At 47.4% G+C, this 14,167-nt stretch overlaps 1 pseudogene; it reads right to left on the bottom strand.

The window, feature by feature from the left end:
* Positions 1-14,167, bottom strand: part of LOC101779264 — a 116,230-nt pseudogene that overhangs the window by 20,234 nt on the left and 81,829 nt on the right.

Here is a 14,167-nt window from a genome sequence, read left to right as displayed (position 1 = left end):
TTTAAAACCTACAAACAATAATCTGCATCATCATGTGGATCCTTTCTCACTCAAGCAACAGGATAAGGAGAAAGCACAAGTCCGCAAAAGCAAGAAGCAGAAGTCCAGAAACACAATGTGGTTCAAAATGATTGAGGAATTCAAGATATGAAAGTGAAATGAGAAGGGTTTTTCTTTTGTTAACATTACAATATTGTCAGGAAAAAGGAAAGACAAATAAACCATAATTTGTTTAGACTTAGGATGAAGCCCTTTTTTGACTCGAAAAATCACCAGAATCCGGTCTTAGCTGTTGACCTCAAACAAGACACCCTTAATAAACTATTAAAACCCAACACTGTTTGCCCTTCAGCCAAAACATCCTTTGGTACCTTCATGGCAGTGGTTTTGCTATTTGGGTACTGACATGGCGCATACATGCTAATGCGCTACATGTAAGCCTCCTGGCCTCATCATCTTTCTCCTGTCTGTCTGCATCCCCATCCTTGTTCTGCTTCCTGCTATTTTCTTCCAGGACACCTGGACATTTGCTTGAATCCGACGCTGCCCCAACAATCCATCCATTACTATGGAATAGCTTTGCCATCTGCTTGAATCCGTCCCCTAGCCTCGTTGATTTGATCCTCCCCAATCAGATTCAAAGCCCAAAAGAGGCACAAGTGAGCCACCTAGCAAACTCCTCGCGCAGTGCCATCTCCCATGCCAATGTGGAGGAGGGAAGATGAGGAAGATAACGAGGTTGGGATGCTGACAAGTAGGCCCATTGTGATTTGTGCATCAAAACAGGGATGTATCGGTCAGAGGGTCAAACATGTACAGTTTTAATAGTTTAAGGGGTCAAAGTTGTATGGTTTCAGAGTTCAAGGGCTAAAAGTTTTAGGGCTAAAAATGGACCTTTTCCTTTATTATATGCTAGTACATAGGGCTGTAGTTTGCATTTGCACCACTGTTCAGAAGTCTTTATGGCATCAAATGATACATAATTTACCAATTGGATAGGCTATAGCTCACAATATGATCATCGTGCATGCAGAAGTGGCAAAACTAACTAGACAGTGAACATTCTGCTGCAATTATAATTTAACCAACAGAGGTAGCAGAAATACTTTTAGTTCTCCGAGGCAAAAAAGGTGGTGAGGACTGAGGAGGCACTCTACAAAGCACCGCAATCCTTAATGTCTTACCTCTTTTAACTGGAGAGCTAAACAAATGCATGTTAAAGTTGCAAGAGTATGGCCTCGTGATGCAAAAAAAGTTCATGACGTTTGCAGCATGGAAAGGGCAAAAGAAAAGATCTCCACCTGCTTTGATAAAGATTCAACAAGAAGTCATAGTCCTCACTCCTCAATGTACCTTGTTTATAGGACCAATGCAAATGTATCGAGTGTTCTCATCTTCATAGTGAATGTGCTGCTGCATCACAGTTTCCAAAGCTTTCTCCCTCAGTTTGTTCGCAGGCCAACGCACCATAATTTGTTCCAAAAACTTATGGAGAGTGACCCATAAGATATCTTGAACAAATGGACGCGGATAGTACAAATCTTCCTGCAGTCCAATCAAAGCAGAACTCCCGACAGAATAATCAAGATCCTAAATGGACATCTCACAAACAAACAAGATAAAATTATTATATGAGTTTATATAACCTTCCAACTGATAGCTTTTCAAATACCATCAGGTACTTCGTTTAGGTGGAGAGATGGCTCAGGTCCTCTTCCCCGCTCTCCCTCCCGACACCTCCCCTCGCACCATCCCCACGTCATCGCCTACTCTGGGCACGGCGGCCACCCTCCTGGCTGCATCCTTCCCTAGACCAGCTTCCCCTTCCCCGGCGTCGAGAACCCCTTCTGCTCGCGGCCATGTGGTCATGCTCGGGGCGCCTACTGGTCGTTCCAAGGCCCAATGGTGGCTCAATGGTTCGCCTTCTTCAGCCAAATCCGGCGTATCTCCCATCTCGTTCAAGGATGCCCTCCTCAAGGGGGCTTCCCCGAGGGCGGTTTAGCGGTGCCCTGGGGACAGCGTTCACCAGGTGACCTCTCCGGCCTCCTCGCTGGAGGCGCCCTCGCCTCGCGTCGTGCAGGCCCCGTCGCTAAAGGTGCCCTCGCCTCGCGTCGTGCTAGCCCCATCACTAGAGGCGCCATCGCCTCGTGCTGTGCTGCGTCTGACAGATCATTTGCCCCACATTCGTTGGGGGCTAGACGCGGAGGGTTGGTGGACCGCATAGAGTCGTCGTAATCGTTGCGCGCGTCTGTGTGTCACTCACCTGCCTCATCGATCGGTCCCTGCGGACCTCCAAGGCAGGTGCTTCAATTGTTTCTCATTGGGCCACCAGGCGGCTGGCTGCCATTCGGCACCATGTTGTTTCCACTACCAGGAAATCGGTCATCGTTCCTATGTATGTCGGCACCAACCTTCAGCTCCGTGCCCGAAGTCCTCCTCGGATCACCGGTTGGTCTGGCGGCCAGTGAGGTCCTCTGTGAAGACCCCCTCCTCCTGTGAGTTCCATGGCGACCCTCCCGGATGCTGGTGCTGGAGCGAATGCTCCTGGACGGCGATGGTGGTGCTGATGCCGGGGACGGCGTGTGGATGCTGCTGCTGGTCAACCATCGTCCAATGTCCCCGACCCCTTCCCTGAGGGGGTGGTTGCCGGCGATGCTCCCCTCTCGGCCTCCAGCAATGAGGAGCGAGCCTCGGTTGTGCGACCTCGACGGATCATCGACCATTCAGCCACCTTGGTGCAACAGGAGGAAGAGCTTTCTCGCGCCCTGGTTGTGTCTGTGTTCGGGAATTCTCTCGATGAATCATCAGACTCCATCAAGGCCACGATTGCCCAACGTTTTGGTTTGGAGGAATATGGGATCATCATTCGTCAGTTTAGTGCTACCAGTTTCTTGGTGTCCTTGCCCGATGCTGATACTGCGACATGGGTCTACAATGAAGGAAGACCGATCATCTCTCATTTTCACCACTTGCACATCATGCACTAGTCTCGTTTTCTCCACTCTACCGCGGCGGCGCTCTCTATCCCTGTCGAAGTCGAGCTGCGTAGCATTCCTGCTCACACCTGGGAACTGGCAACGGCGGAACACCTACTCAACGAGTTTTGCTGGGTCGGCGGCCTGCATCCTGACACTACGGACCAGCGGGATGTGTTTTGGTTAGCGGCATGGTGTTCTTCGCCAAGCCGTATCCCCGCAGGTATGGATTTAGGGTTCGTCGAGCCGCCAATGGCTAGCGATGATGCCCACCAAGTCAAACGGAGCCTCATCTATCTGGTGGTGATTTCATGTTCTAGTTTCGATCAGTTTCCACCTGCTGATGCCCCCCCATCCCCGCCTCTGGCTGACCATCAAGGTGGTCGCTGTCGTAGGCGTTGGTAGCGGAAGTGTGGCTCGCCGGTGGATAACTCTGCGCAGGCGATGCAGGGAGACCCCTCTATGGCATGCCCCCCTAGTGCATGCAAGGCTGGGCCTATTCATTCTTCGTGCAACTTGTTGATTTCCAATGTCGAGCTTGAAGATGCGTCAGCTAACAATACTAGCACGCAACCCAAAGGGTCCATCAGGGATGGAAGGCCTGCTCTCGAGGTGTTGCCTAATCTGGCTCCACGGCCATCTGGCTTACCCACGCCCAGTCCCGAGGAGCCCGCGTGCGCTGCTTCATCTGCGACCATAACTGTTAAGCTCCCTGCGCAAGGAACATCTGAGGCTCCCCTCTTCAATTCTTTGGAATCTGAAAGCTATTTCAGCGTGCAACCCGAATGGCCCAGTAGTGAGGATTCCTCAGAGGGTTCGGCAGCACCCTCATTGATTGAAGCCCCCCAACCTATCATCGATTTGCTAGAACTTTCTGCCTCCCGGTCGCCCGGGCCTAATGCCCATGATTCACCTTCGGGTCAGGTTTTGCCCCTGGTGTACTCTCGGTCTTCTTCTTCTTCTAGTGGGCTGGATGATGGACCTGATGAAGCGACCCAATTCCTAATGGATGACCCCGTTTTGGAAAATTTTCTCATGGGCCATCATCTCCAGCCCTTCCCCACTGTCGAGCAATCCAGTGAGACGTCGGCGACGCTTGCTCGGTCTCGAGACCTAACGGCGGTGCCCCCCACCTCCATGACTAGCGGCTCTAGGGCTGAGGCACTGTGAATGTACTCACGCTCGCATGTCCGTACTAGCTCCCCCTCCTACCTCCAGGGAAGAAGATGTCACCGCTACCCCAACGCTGGCACTTCCTCAACTCTCTAAGGTTTGCAAGCCAACTGATATGCTCCTTCCGCAGCCTGTAATTCACAAGAGGCGCATCAGAGCCGCTGCTCCGGGCTCTCTACCTTGACATAGTAGAAGGGTAGCAGGTGCTGATCCATGTTCCTTGGGGCCTATCACCACTGAATCGTAAAGGAGAGTGATGCGGAGCCTGGGGTTGGATTGCAAAGCTAAAATTGATCCCAAGACCCAAGATGCCTATTTCAAAATCATGGGGAGTTGACTTGCGGAGAACCATGTGGTTGCCATGGCAGTTATCTGTGGTTGGAGCCTCGATGAAGACTCTTAGGTACTAGCAGGGGACATCCTTTAGTCCCTGCTTGCTTGCTGCCAGTCGTCATTTCCCTTTTGTGTTTACAATGAATCCATCTTCTGTTCTGATTTGGAATGCACATGGTCTTAATCAAAAAAATTGGTGTAATGCTGTTAGTGATGTCATCTAGTCCACAAATGCTCCAGTGGTTTGTCTTCAAGAAACCAAGGTTGTTGTTGTGAATCAGCGGATTTTCCTTTTAGTTTTTGGCACTGCTTGTGACAAATATGTGGCACTGCCAGCTAATGGCACGAGGGGAGGAGTGTTGATCTCCTAGAAAAGTAACATCTGTTAGATTCTAGCCTCTAGAGTTGACACTTATTCTATCTCAGCCCAATTCGAGGAACAAGAAGGTCGTAATTGGTTGTTTACAGGGGTCAATGGTCCTGAGGAAGATGAGGATAAGATAGCATTTCTGTAGGAACTTTGTGACGTGAGAGCTCTATGTTACGGTCCATGGCTGATTGCAGGGGATTTCAACTTAATCTACCAAGCTGCTGATAAAAACAAATTGCTAACTTGGATCGTGCAATGATGGGTCTGTTCACGCTAAAAATCGGACGATGGCTCCGGCTTCGGGTTATTGCCCTGGTGCGGTTCGCACGGCGTGCCAATCAATCTGACCTGTTGATTGATAAGGAAAGAAAGATATTAAATTCCAAAGGTTCGATCGGCTGAAGTTCCAATCTATTTCAAAGAATGTATCAGCGAATTGGCCGAATTAGTGTAAAGATGACCGGCTATGAAACAGCCGATGATCACATAGCAATTGTAAAAGAAACTACTAGAGTAACCTAAACAATGCCACAGAGACAACACTTGGAACAAATCTAATCGGCTGTATGATAATAAACAAAATATTGACAAAGCCGACAGTCCGTGTTTCAAGCTAGATAACTGGTGATAAAAACTAAAATAACAGGTAAAACCTATAATATTAGTAAATATCGATAACTAGTGAATAAATCTAAACGAAACAACAGCGATGCACTCGAAGTTAAAACTTAGATATTACTCGATACGCAGAACTTACAAATTGGCCGGAGATCATGTTGATGCAGTCCTACCAACTCGCACGAACTCGTGAAAAGAAAACGTATTTGGCGAAGTCGCCAACTTGAAAGTAAAGTTACATGAACAATTAGATTTATATTAATGATTGTTGTGTTGTTTTACAAGCCTTGCGAGGCACCTATTTATACCCTGCTACAACTGATTTCCTAACCGACTATGATTTTATCTCTAATTCAAAATAACAAATATTACACACGAATACAACTCGTATCGGAGTCGAACACTATTCAACTTTTCTATGGGCCAATCCTTGTCTTCATCTAGTCACCGCCTTGGCCCATTTTAGGCCCACATCAGCCAAATTGCTCTGACTCCCAATCGGCCAGTCTTTTTCGGCTCCCTCAGCTAATCAGCCGAAATACTGTAGCTATATCGGCCGATTCCCTTAACCACAGCTTCTTGCTTATCCACATCGGCCACTTTCCTCTCCTTGACGCTGATCTTAACACGTGTCAAAAATCGGAGTCAACACATGCCCCCCAGTTTCGGGGTAAATATATCTTTTGCTCCAAAATGTTCTCAACTCCGATTCCTTCCTCCGGAGATAACGCAATAATAAACGCGGCAAAACCCCTTTCGCTCCGAAATCTTCTCTTTGATGATTGTATCTTTTTTTTCGAACAGAGTGCCCGCGGGCAACCGCTCTTTTCGAAATTTTTTGGGGCGGTGCAGTAAAAATTCCGTGTTTACCCCTCTCTAGAACCATCCCTTAAATACTCATCTCTTCTGCCGCTTCTTCTTCCCTGGGTGAAAAAGTTTCCCTTCCAGCGAATCATCTTCCGACGCACTCCGGCGCCCCTGCTTATTCCGCCTCCAGGTGCATTCCAGCGCATTCCGGTGACCTTCTTCCATCCTTCATCAATCGCACTAGTCTTTCGAATCTCAATGGCGGTCCCTTCAGCCACCATGGCCTTCATCCTAGAGGTAAATCTTCTAAATTTTCCCCCTTTTTAACCTTTTACTATTTCATGATTCTTAGATCTGTTCTTAGTCTTTCTCATATTTTCTCAGGAACTCAGACGAAGAATCACCATCCCCATAACTGATACTCGTAGATTCATCGGTCTTGGCCCTATGGGAGATCCTGACCCAACCAAATGGATTAATTTGGAAACTCATAGGATCCCATTTAAACAATTAACTATGGGTCTGGACAATTAGACAGGCACCTTCAGGTCTTAGCCGAATGAAACTCCCGGTTGGAGAGAGTGGTTCTTCAGGATGTCGAACTCCAAGAGAGTCTTTTGGGATGAAGGAAAAATCAGCCATTGTATAAATCTGTCTCTGTCTCATATGGAGAGGAATAACTCCTTGCTCATTGCGGCGTCCTATTTTTGGTTCAACACTCTTAATGCATTTCTTTTTGGCCACGGACCGATGACTCCTACTTTGGCCGATGTTCTGATGCTGACCGGCCTCAATATCTCCTCCGCCGATACGCCTTTTGATCTTTTAATCAAACCCATTCATTGGCTAGAAACAAAAGCTATCATCGTATGGAAAGGCTTCATTGAAAAGAACATAAAGACTGGGCCCATCACGGAAAGAGAGCACACAGCCTTCTTGATGATGTGGCTGGAAAAACACCTTTTCTATGGCAAATCGGCCGGCCCTACCTCCAACACGCAAGCCTTAGCCGAAGCGCTAGCAAGAGGCGCTACTGTCCCTTTGGGAAAACACTTGCTGGGGTTAGTTTACTATATGATGCATCAAATTGCCATGAAGCTATCATCTGGGGAGCCCATCGGGAACCCTGGTAGTCCCTGGTGGTCTATTAACCTCTAGCTTAATTTATATATGAGCAAAATCTGCAGAGAAAGGATCGAGACCAAGACCTTCCCCAACGTTGAATCAGAAACTGACCCATCGCCAAGGCGCTGCTGCACCTCTTTCAGAGAGGTTGTATCATCTTTTTCAGGAAGTAAACTTACTCCCTCAAGAACAGCTGAGTACTTCAGATGTTTTTATAATGGCTTCAGCGAAGAAACAACGAGTTGGTACCCATACCAGATAGAGAGTCCAACTTTCAAGAATCCTGATTGCTTCGACTCGAGTACCAACTCCTTTGACGACGGGATTATGGACATTTTGATCAAACCTAGAATCCTGCCAGCAAACTTTTTCTCTAGGAAAGACTCTTCGACTTACGAATTCTACAACCCGTCGGTAGCAGCCCCACAACTCGGCTTAGGATAAATGCCCATTGGAATTTACTTCGTCGGCCGGGTGAAATTCTGAGAGTAGGTTTGAAGAAGATTTGAATATAACAGATTATGTAATATGATATCGGACTCCAGCACTATTGACTTGAGCACTTGGCTAGTAGCACCCTTCTCTACTCAGCAATTCAAGTTATGGTGGGCCGAGTGGAAGCAACATCTTTTTTGCGCAACTCCTGCAGTGTATTGCAACCAGCTGGACCCTGCTCATGCTGATCCAAACACAGAGGTAACAAAATTTTCTTGGCCGATTCCTCGTTTTCACTTTTATGCCACAAAACTTTCATCACTATCTTCTCCGCATAGGCTGATAGCCACGTACCCCCAACGCACAGTCGGAGCGGCCAGCTGATAGAGGCTCATCATCCATACACGTCGTACCCTGTCATCGGCTACCATGCCCCATTGATGGAAGATATAGCCACCGGCCGATTAAAGCACAAGCTCAAGATGTCCACCACAAAGAAAATGAGCCGCAGGGTACGAGCTCGTATTGAATCAGCAATAACCCAGACAGCCGACCAATCAGCCATGACATCAGCCGAGCCCTCAACCGCACCAGTTGTGAAGTGCCTTGGTCTATTTGTGATGAGTGATTGACTAGATGATTTGAGGCTTTACCGGTTGAGTCCATATCTCATATGTGCATGATTATGCTAACGGCTAACCGGATGTGTTGTGTTGAGTGTGTTGTATTGTGGTGTTTATGTAAACTATATGTTGTGTGTTGTGTCTCTTGGCTTGTGATGTGTAGGTGTAGGATGTGATGTGGTGGTCGACAGCATGAGGTGAAGGTCAAGCGCGAAAGGTCCATGCCGATGAACTAGGACAGTGAAGGCTGGACACGAGTAGGCTTGGACCGAGGGACCCGAGGAGTCCGAGCGGAGTCATGGGCGATCCACATGGTGCACGGAAGAGCAAGAGAACATGGACGGTGATGGAGACGGCGTTGGTTGAGTCAAGCAGGATGGAGACAAGTCGAGTAGGCGGCCCGGGAGCTGGGAGTGAAAGACTTGGAGGCATCGAAGGCTCGGGGGAGGCTGGACACGCGTCGACATCGGTGAGTCATGCCTTGCAGGGCGTGCAAGAGGGTTTGACCGGTTTGACCTCAAAACCGGGGGCGAGTTCGGTGCGGCCGGACGGCGTCAAGTCGGAGGACGCGTGGCACCATCACAAAGGTTGCGTCGAGGCGAAGCTAAGCCATAAAGGCACCGGGTCCATCCGATGAATGAAGAAAAAGCTAGACGATTTTGCCCCTAGGGGGTTTGGAGTTGTATGCTTCATGTAAGGGCAACTTGGGAAATAGCCAAGTGCCTATATAATTGAGGAGAGGGCTGTTGGGGCAGCCATCTCTCTTGGGCTAGTAGGTGGTAGTCTACTCATTTGTTCGTCAGGGGCTTTGGGAGAGAGGTGAGGTGAGAGAGGTGTGGATCTTTGTTTGATCTTTTCGCCATCCTAGCTTTGATTGTGCTAAGGAGTGGCTTGTAACCGGACATGGTGAAGTAATCCAATGATCTATTTCGTGCCATCTTGTCCCATCCCGGTTGGATTTGCGATTCGCGTTTGTGTTCTTCGCGTTCTTTGTTTCTTCCCTCTCACCCCTCTCACATTTTTGGTTGATTTGTGATTTCTGGGAGTTCTTGGGTCAAACTGGTCTTTTGGAAATGAACTAGGATGTGAGTTTAACCTTTCCACCAAAGGGATTTGATTGAAACCTGACGAGTTCATAGATCGGGGCGATTCAAGTTCTAGGGTTGAAAAACCGGTGTTCTCCACAAGATTTGGAATTCCCTTTGTTTGACAAATCTTTTTGAGGAGATCTTTTGGGAACAGATTTGGTATGTTGTTGTGATGCTATGGTTAAAATTTCATGATTTTTGGAGGTCGTTTGATCGAGTTTTGGATTTTTCTTCTCTACTCACGAAGGCTGATTTCTGTGCTGTCGGAAGTTCCGAAGGGAAAATTGCTGAAATGACAGAGAACTCCTGTCGGGAGATCCCCGGTACTTCTGATAGGTATCGGAACTTCCGATAGGGGGTCTGAACTTACGACAAGAGCAGTTTGAGTCCTGTTTTGACTCAGATCTCTGGAGTTTGCTTTCCGGATCTTTGTAATTTGCTTTCCGGATCTTTGTAGTTTGCTTCCAGTTGTTTCTTGAGAGTCCCGCTGTGTTATCGGTCATCACCATAGACACCCAGCCACCCAGTTGACTCATGGATCTCTCGTCTTCCTCTCACTTCAATTTTGGGATTTGAATTTGGGATAGAAGCCTAAGATTTCAAAAGAAATATTTGAGGCTCCTATTCACCCCCCCTCTGGTCGCCTTTTCGGTCCTTCAGAACTGCTTCAACCCACTTGGTGAAATAGTCAATAGCCACCAATATGAACTTATGTCCTTTGCTTGATGGTGGATAGATCTACCCGATGAGGTCAATTTCCCAGCCTCTAAATGGCCATGGCTTTATTATTGGGTTCATAGCCGAGGCCGGTGCTTGTTGCACGTTACCGAATTTCTAACAATCCTAGCATCCTTTATAATATTTAAAACAATCTTCAAGTATTGTTGGCCAATAATACCCATTGTTTCTAATCATCCATTTCATCATGAAAGATGATTGATGGACCCCACATACACCTTCATGAATTTCACCCATCAAAGTTTTCACTTCCTCTTTGCCAAGGCATTTGAGTAATACTCCATCAACCGTCCGATAAAACAAATCATCTTCAAGTAACACGTACTTTGTAGCTTGGAAGTGTATCCGCCAATCGACTTTCTTGGATGGATCTTTTAGATAGTCGGCAATTTCTCTCCTCCAGTCGTCGGCCGCAAGCTCCGGAGCCAAATAGCCTTGAATCGGCCGTGAACCAGAAGCATGCTAGGCAAGTCTATTAGCCTCCTCGTTGTAATCTCTAGGAATATGTTCAATAACTATGATATTGAACTCTTTCAGTAACTGGAGGCACTCTTCATAATAAATCCTTAGAATGTCATCCTTGCACTCACATTTCCCAGTCAACTGATCCACGATAAGTATGGAATCCCCAAATATTTCCACCACGTCAGCCTTGACCTCCCTCAATAGTTGGATGCCCTTTAAGACAGCCTGATACTCTGCTTGATTATTAGTGGTGGAAGCCTCAATTGGTAGAGAGAAATCATAACTTGCCCCCCGAGATGATATGAGGATGATGCCGATTCCTGATCCAGCCCCACTCAAAGATCCATCAAAATACAATGTCCATGGAGCTGGCTCGACAATAGTAATTTCTGGTCCACAGTGCTGGGCTACGAAGTCGGCCATTACTTGACCTTTGACTGCCTTGGCCGATCCGTACCTCAGATCAAACTTTGAGAGGGCCAAAATCCATTTTCTAATCCTCCCTTTCAAGATCGGCAGTGATAACATATACTTGACAACATCATCCTTACACATGACCACACACTCCGCCGATAATAGGTAGTGTTTGAGTTTGGTGCAAGAAAAATATAGACAAAGGCACAACCTTTCCACCAGTGAATACCTAGTTTCAGCGTCCAAGAGCCTTTTGCTGACGTAATAGATCACCCTTTCTTTTGCTTCGAACTCCTAGACTAGCGCCGAACCGATAGCTCGCTCATCGGTCGATAAATATAATCTAAAAGGTTTATCAGCCTGCGAAGGAACCAACACGGGAGGGGACACCAGATACTGTTTGATATCATCTAACGCTCTCTATTGTTGTTCACCCCAAACAAATTATTGGTCAGGTTTCAATTTCAACAAAGGGGTGAAAGCTCGAAGGCGCCCGGATAAGTTTGATATGAATCTCCGGATGAAGTTGACTTTGCCGATTAAGGACTGCAACTTAGTCTTGTCTTGTGGGGCCACAACTTTGTTTATGGCAATTATAATCTTCTGGTTGATCTCGATGCCATGCTCGTGGACCATGAAACCCAAAAATTGGCCAAATGAAATGCCAAAAGCACACTTGTTCGGATTCATTTTTAACCCATGCTTCCTTGTGCACTCCAGCACTTCACGCAAATCGGCCAAATGTTGTCGATGCCCCTTTGACTTGACAATGACATCATCAATGTAAATCTCTACAAAAACGCCGATAAGCTTGTGGAAAATATAATTCATGGCCCTCTAATATGTAGCTCCATCAGTTTTCAAGCCGAAAGTCATGACTACCCATTTGAACAAACTGAGATGACCAGGACACTTGAAGGCTGTTTTGGAGATGTCTTGTTCGGCCATTAATACTTGATTGTACCCAGCGTTACCGTCCATGAAGCTGATGACCTTGTGTCCTGCAGGGGGATCTATCAAAACATCGGCCGTCGGCATCGGGTATCCATCCATCGGTGTAGCTTGGTTAAGATTTCTAAAATCAATACAAATATGTAGTTTTCCATTCTTCTTGTATACATGGACAATGTTAGAAATCCACTCAGCATATCGACATTGCCGAATAAACCTTGCTTCAATCAATCTTGTGATTTCAGCTTTTATATCAGGTAAGATTTTAGGATTACAACATCTTGCGGGTTGCTGATATGGCCGATACCTTGATTTTGTGGGCAACTGGTGTTCGACAATGGATCGGTCTAAACCAAGCATTTCATGATACTCCCAAGAAAAGCAATCTTTAAATCCCCTTAACAAATCTACTAACTCACTCTTATACTCAGGGTCAAACTTAGCACTAATATACGTCGGCCTTGGCTTGGTACTATCTCCAAGATCTACCATCTCTAACAAATTGGCCGACGTAAACCCGTGCCCAAGCTTTCCATCTTCTCAGACGAATTCATCCATTTAAGACAATTCTTCTGAGCCGACTGCTTGGATCAGCTGTAGACCGAAATCGGACACCTTCAAGAAATCAGTGTCCCAGATCCTGCTAGATATGCATCTGACATCTTCATAACTCCATTCTTGCTTATCGGCTGCGGCAACACTATAAGAGGAATCAGCTGTGACCACTTCAATTGTGCCACCCATCCACAGGACAAGGCATTGGTGCATTGTAGATGGGATGCAGCAATTGGCGTGGATCCAGTCTCACCCAAGCAGCATATTATAGGACCCTTTACCATTAATGACAAAGAAAGTAGTGGGTAGGGTCTTACTATCGATTGTGAGGTCAACGCAGAGTGCCCCCTGGGCTAGGGATATGTTGCCTTCGAAGTCTTTGAGCATCATGTCCATCTTGATCAAGTCTTCTTCGCCTTTGCTAAGTTTCTGGAACATGGCGTATGGCATGATGTTCACCGCCGCGCCTCCATCTACCAACAGCTTGGTAACGCGTCTGCCGTCAACTTGTCGTTTGAGGAACAACGCCTTAAGATGCTGGTGTTTTTCATCTTCGGGTTTCTTAAAAGTGGCGGCCATTGGCTCCAAAGCCAACTGTGCCATCCGCTCTTTTGCCTCTGTTGTGTTGTCACGGTCAGCGGGAGCTATGAACTCCATCGGAAAGATGAATACCATGTTGACATCGGCAGCCAGACCCTAGTCGTCGATCTCATCATCAGCTTTTCTTCTGGGGTGCCAAACTTGAGATTTGACTCCTTTCTTGTCCAACGCCTGCCTTTGTTCTGCTTCTTGTTGTTCCCATTGGCGCAAATGCTGGACCGTTCTCTTCTAGGATTTAGTCAAACCAACCAAGCACCATCTGGGGTTCACTGGTTTACCCAGTGGCTTCGTGTGTTCCCAATCCAGCTCTCGGCCCAGTGGATATTCATCAGAGACTCTTGCGTCGGCTATTTCTCCCAGCCGATCATACGCGCTAGTTCTGCCCCCCAGCCGATTACGCTCGTATACTCTGCCCCCCAGCCGATCACACACTGAAACGCGCCAATCCTCCTGTCGTCGATCGTCGTTGCACTCAGGGCAGTTTTCGGCTATGGCAGTTTGAGATTATTTTCCCAGCAATGGATGAAGAACGGGCACTTCCAGTGATCTTCGTGCCAGCGCATCATTTCTTCCCGGCGCCTCATGTCCTCCCGCTACCTTTGGTACTTGTTGAATAGATCCCGGGACGTGCCAGGTCGATGGTGCCTCTCCAAGTTTTCATCCTCCGTCTCCACCCGGCCTTTTCCCTTAACATCTCCTGCCAAGATCTGATTCCTAGGGTCCACCGCGCCACTCCTTCTGGCCGATTTTGATGTTAGCACCTTGGTTTGGAGCGCGTTCCTTCCGCTAACATCAACCATGTTGGCTGGGAAGGGCTATTGGTCGATCTTCATCGACTTTGCTAGCTTCATGGGGACCTTGAATTTAAGCCTCCCTTGCTCAAAGGTTGACTGTATC

This window comes from Setaria italica, chromosome II (genome assembly GCF_000263155.2).
Source record: "Setaria italica strain Yugu1 chromosome II, Setaria_italica_v2.0, whole genome shotgun sequence".
Classification (NCBI taxonomy): domain Eukaryota; kingdom Viridiplantae; phylum Streptophyta; class Magnoliopsida; order Poales; family Poaceae; genus Setaria; species Setaria italica.
The sequence above is the reverse complement of the archived record's forward strand: the minus strand, read 5'-3'. Positions and strand labels throughout refer to the sequence as shown.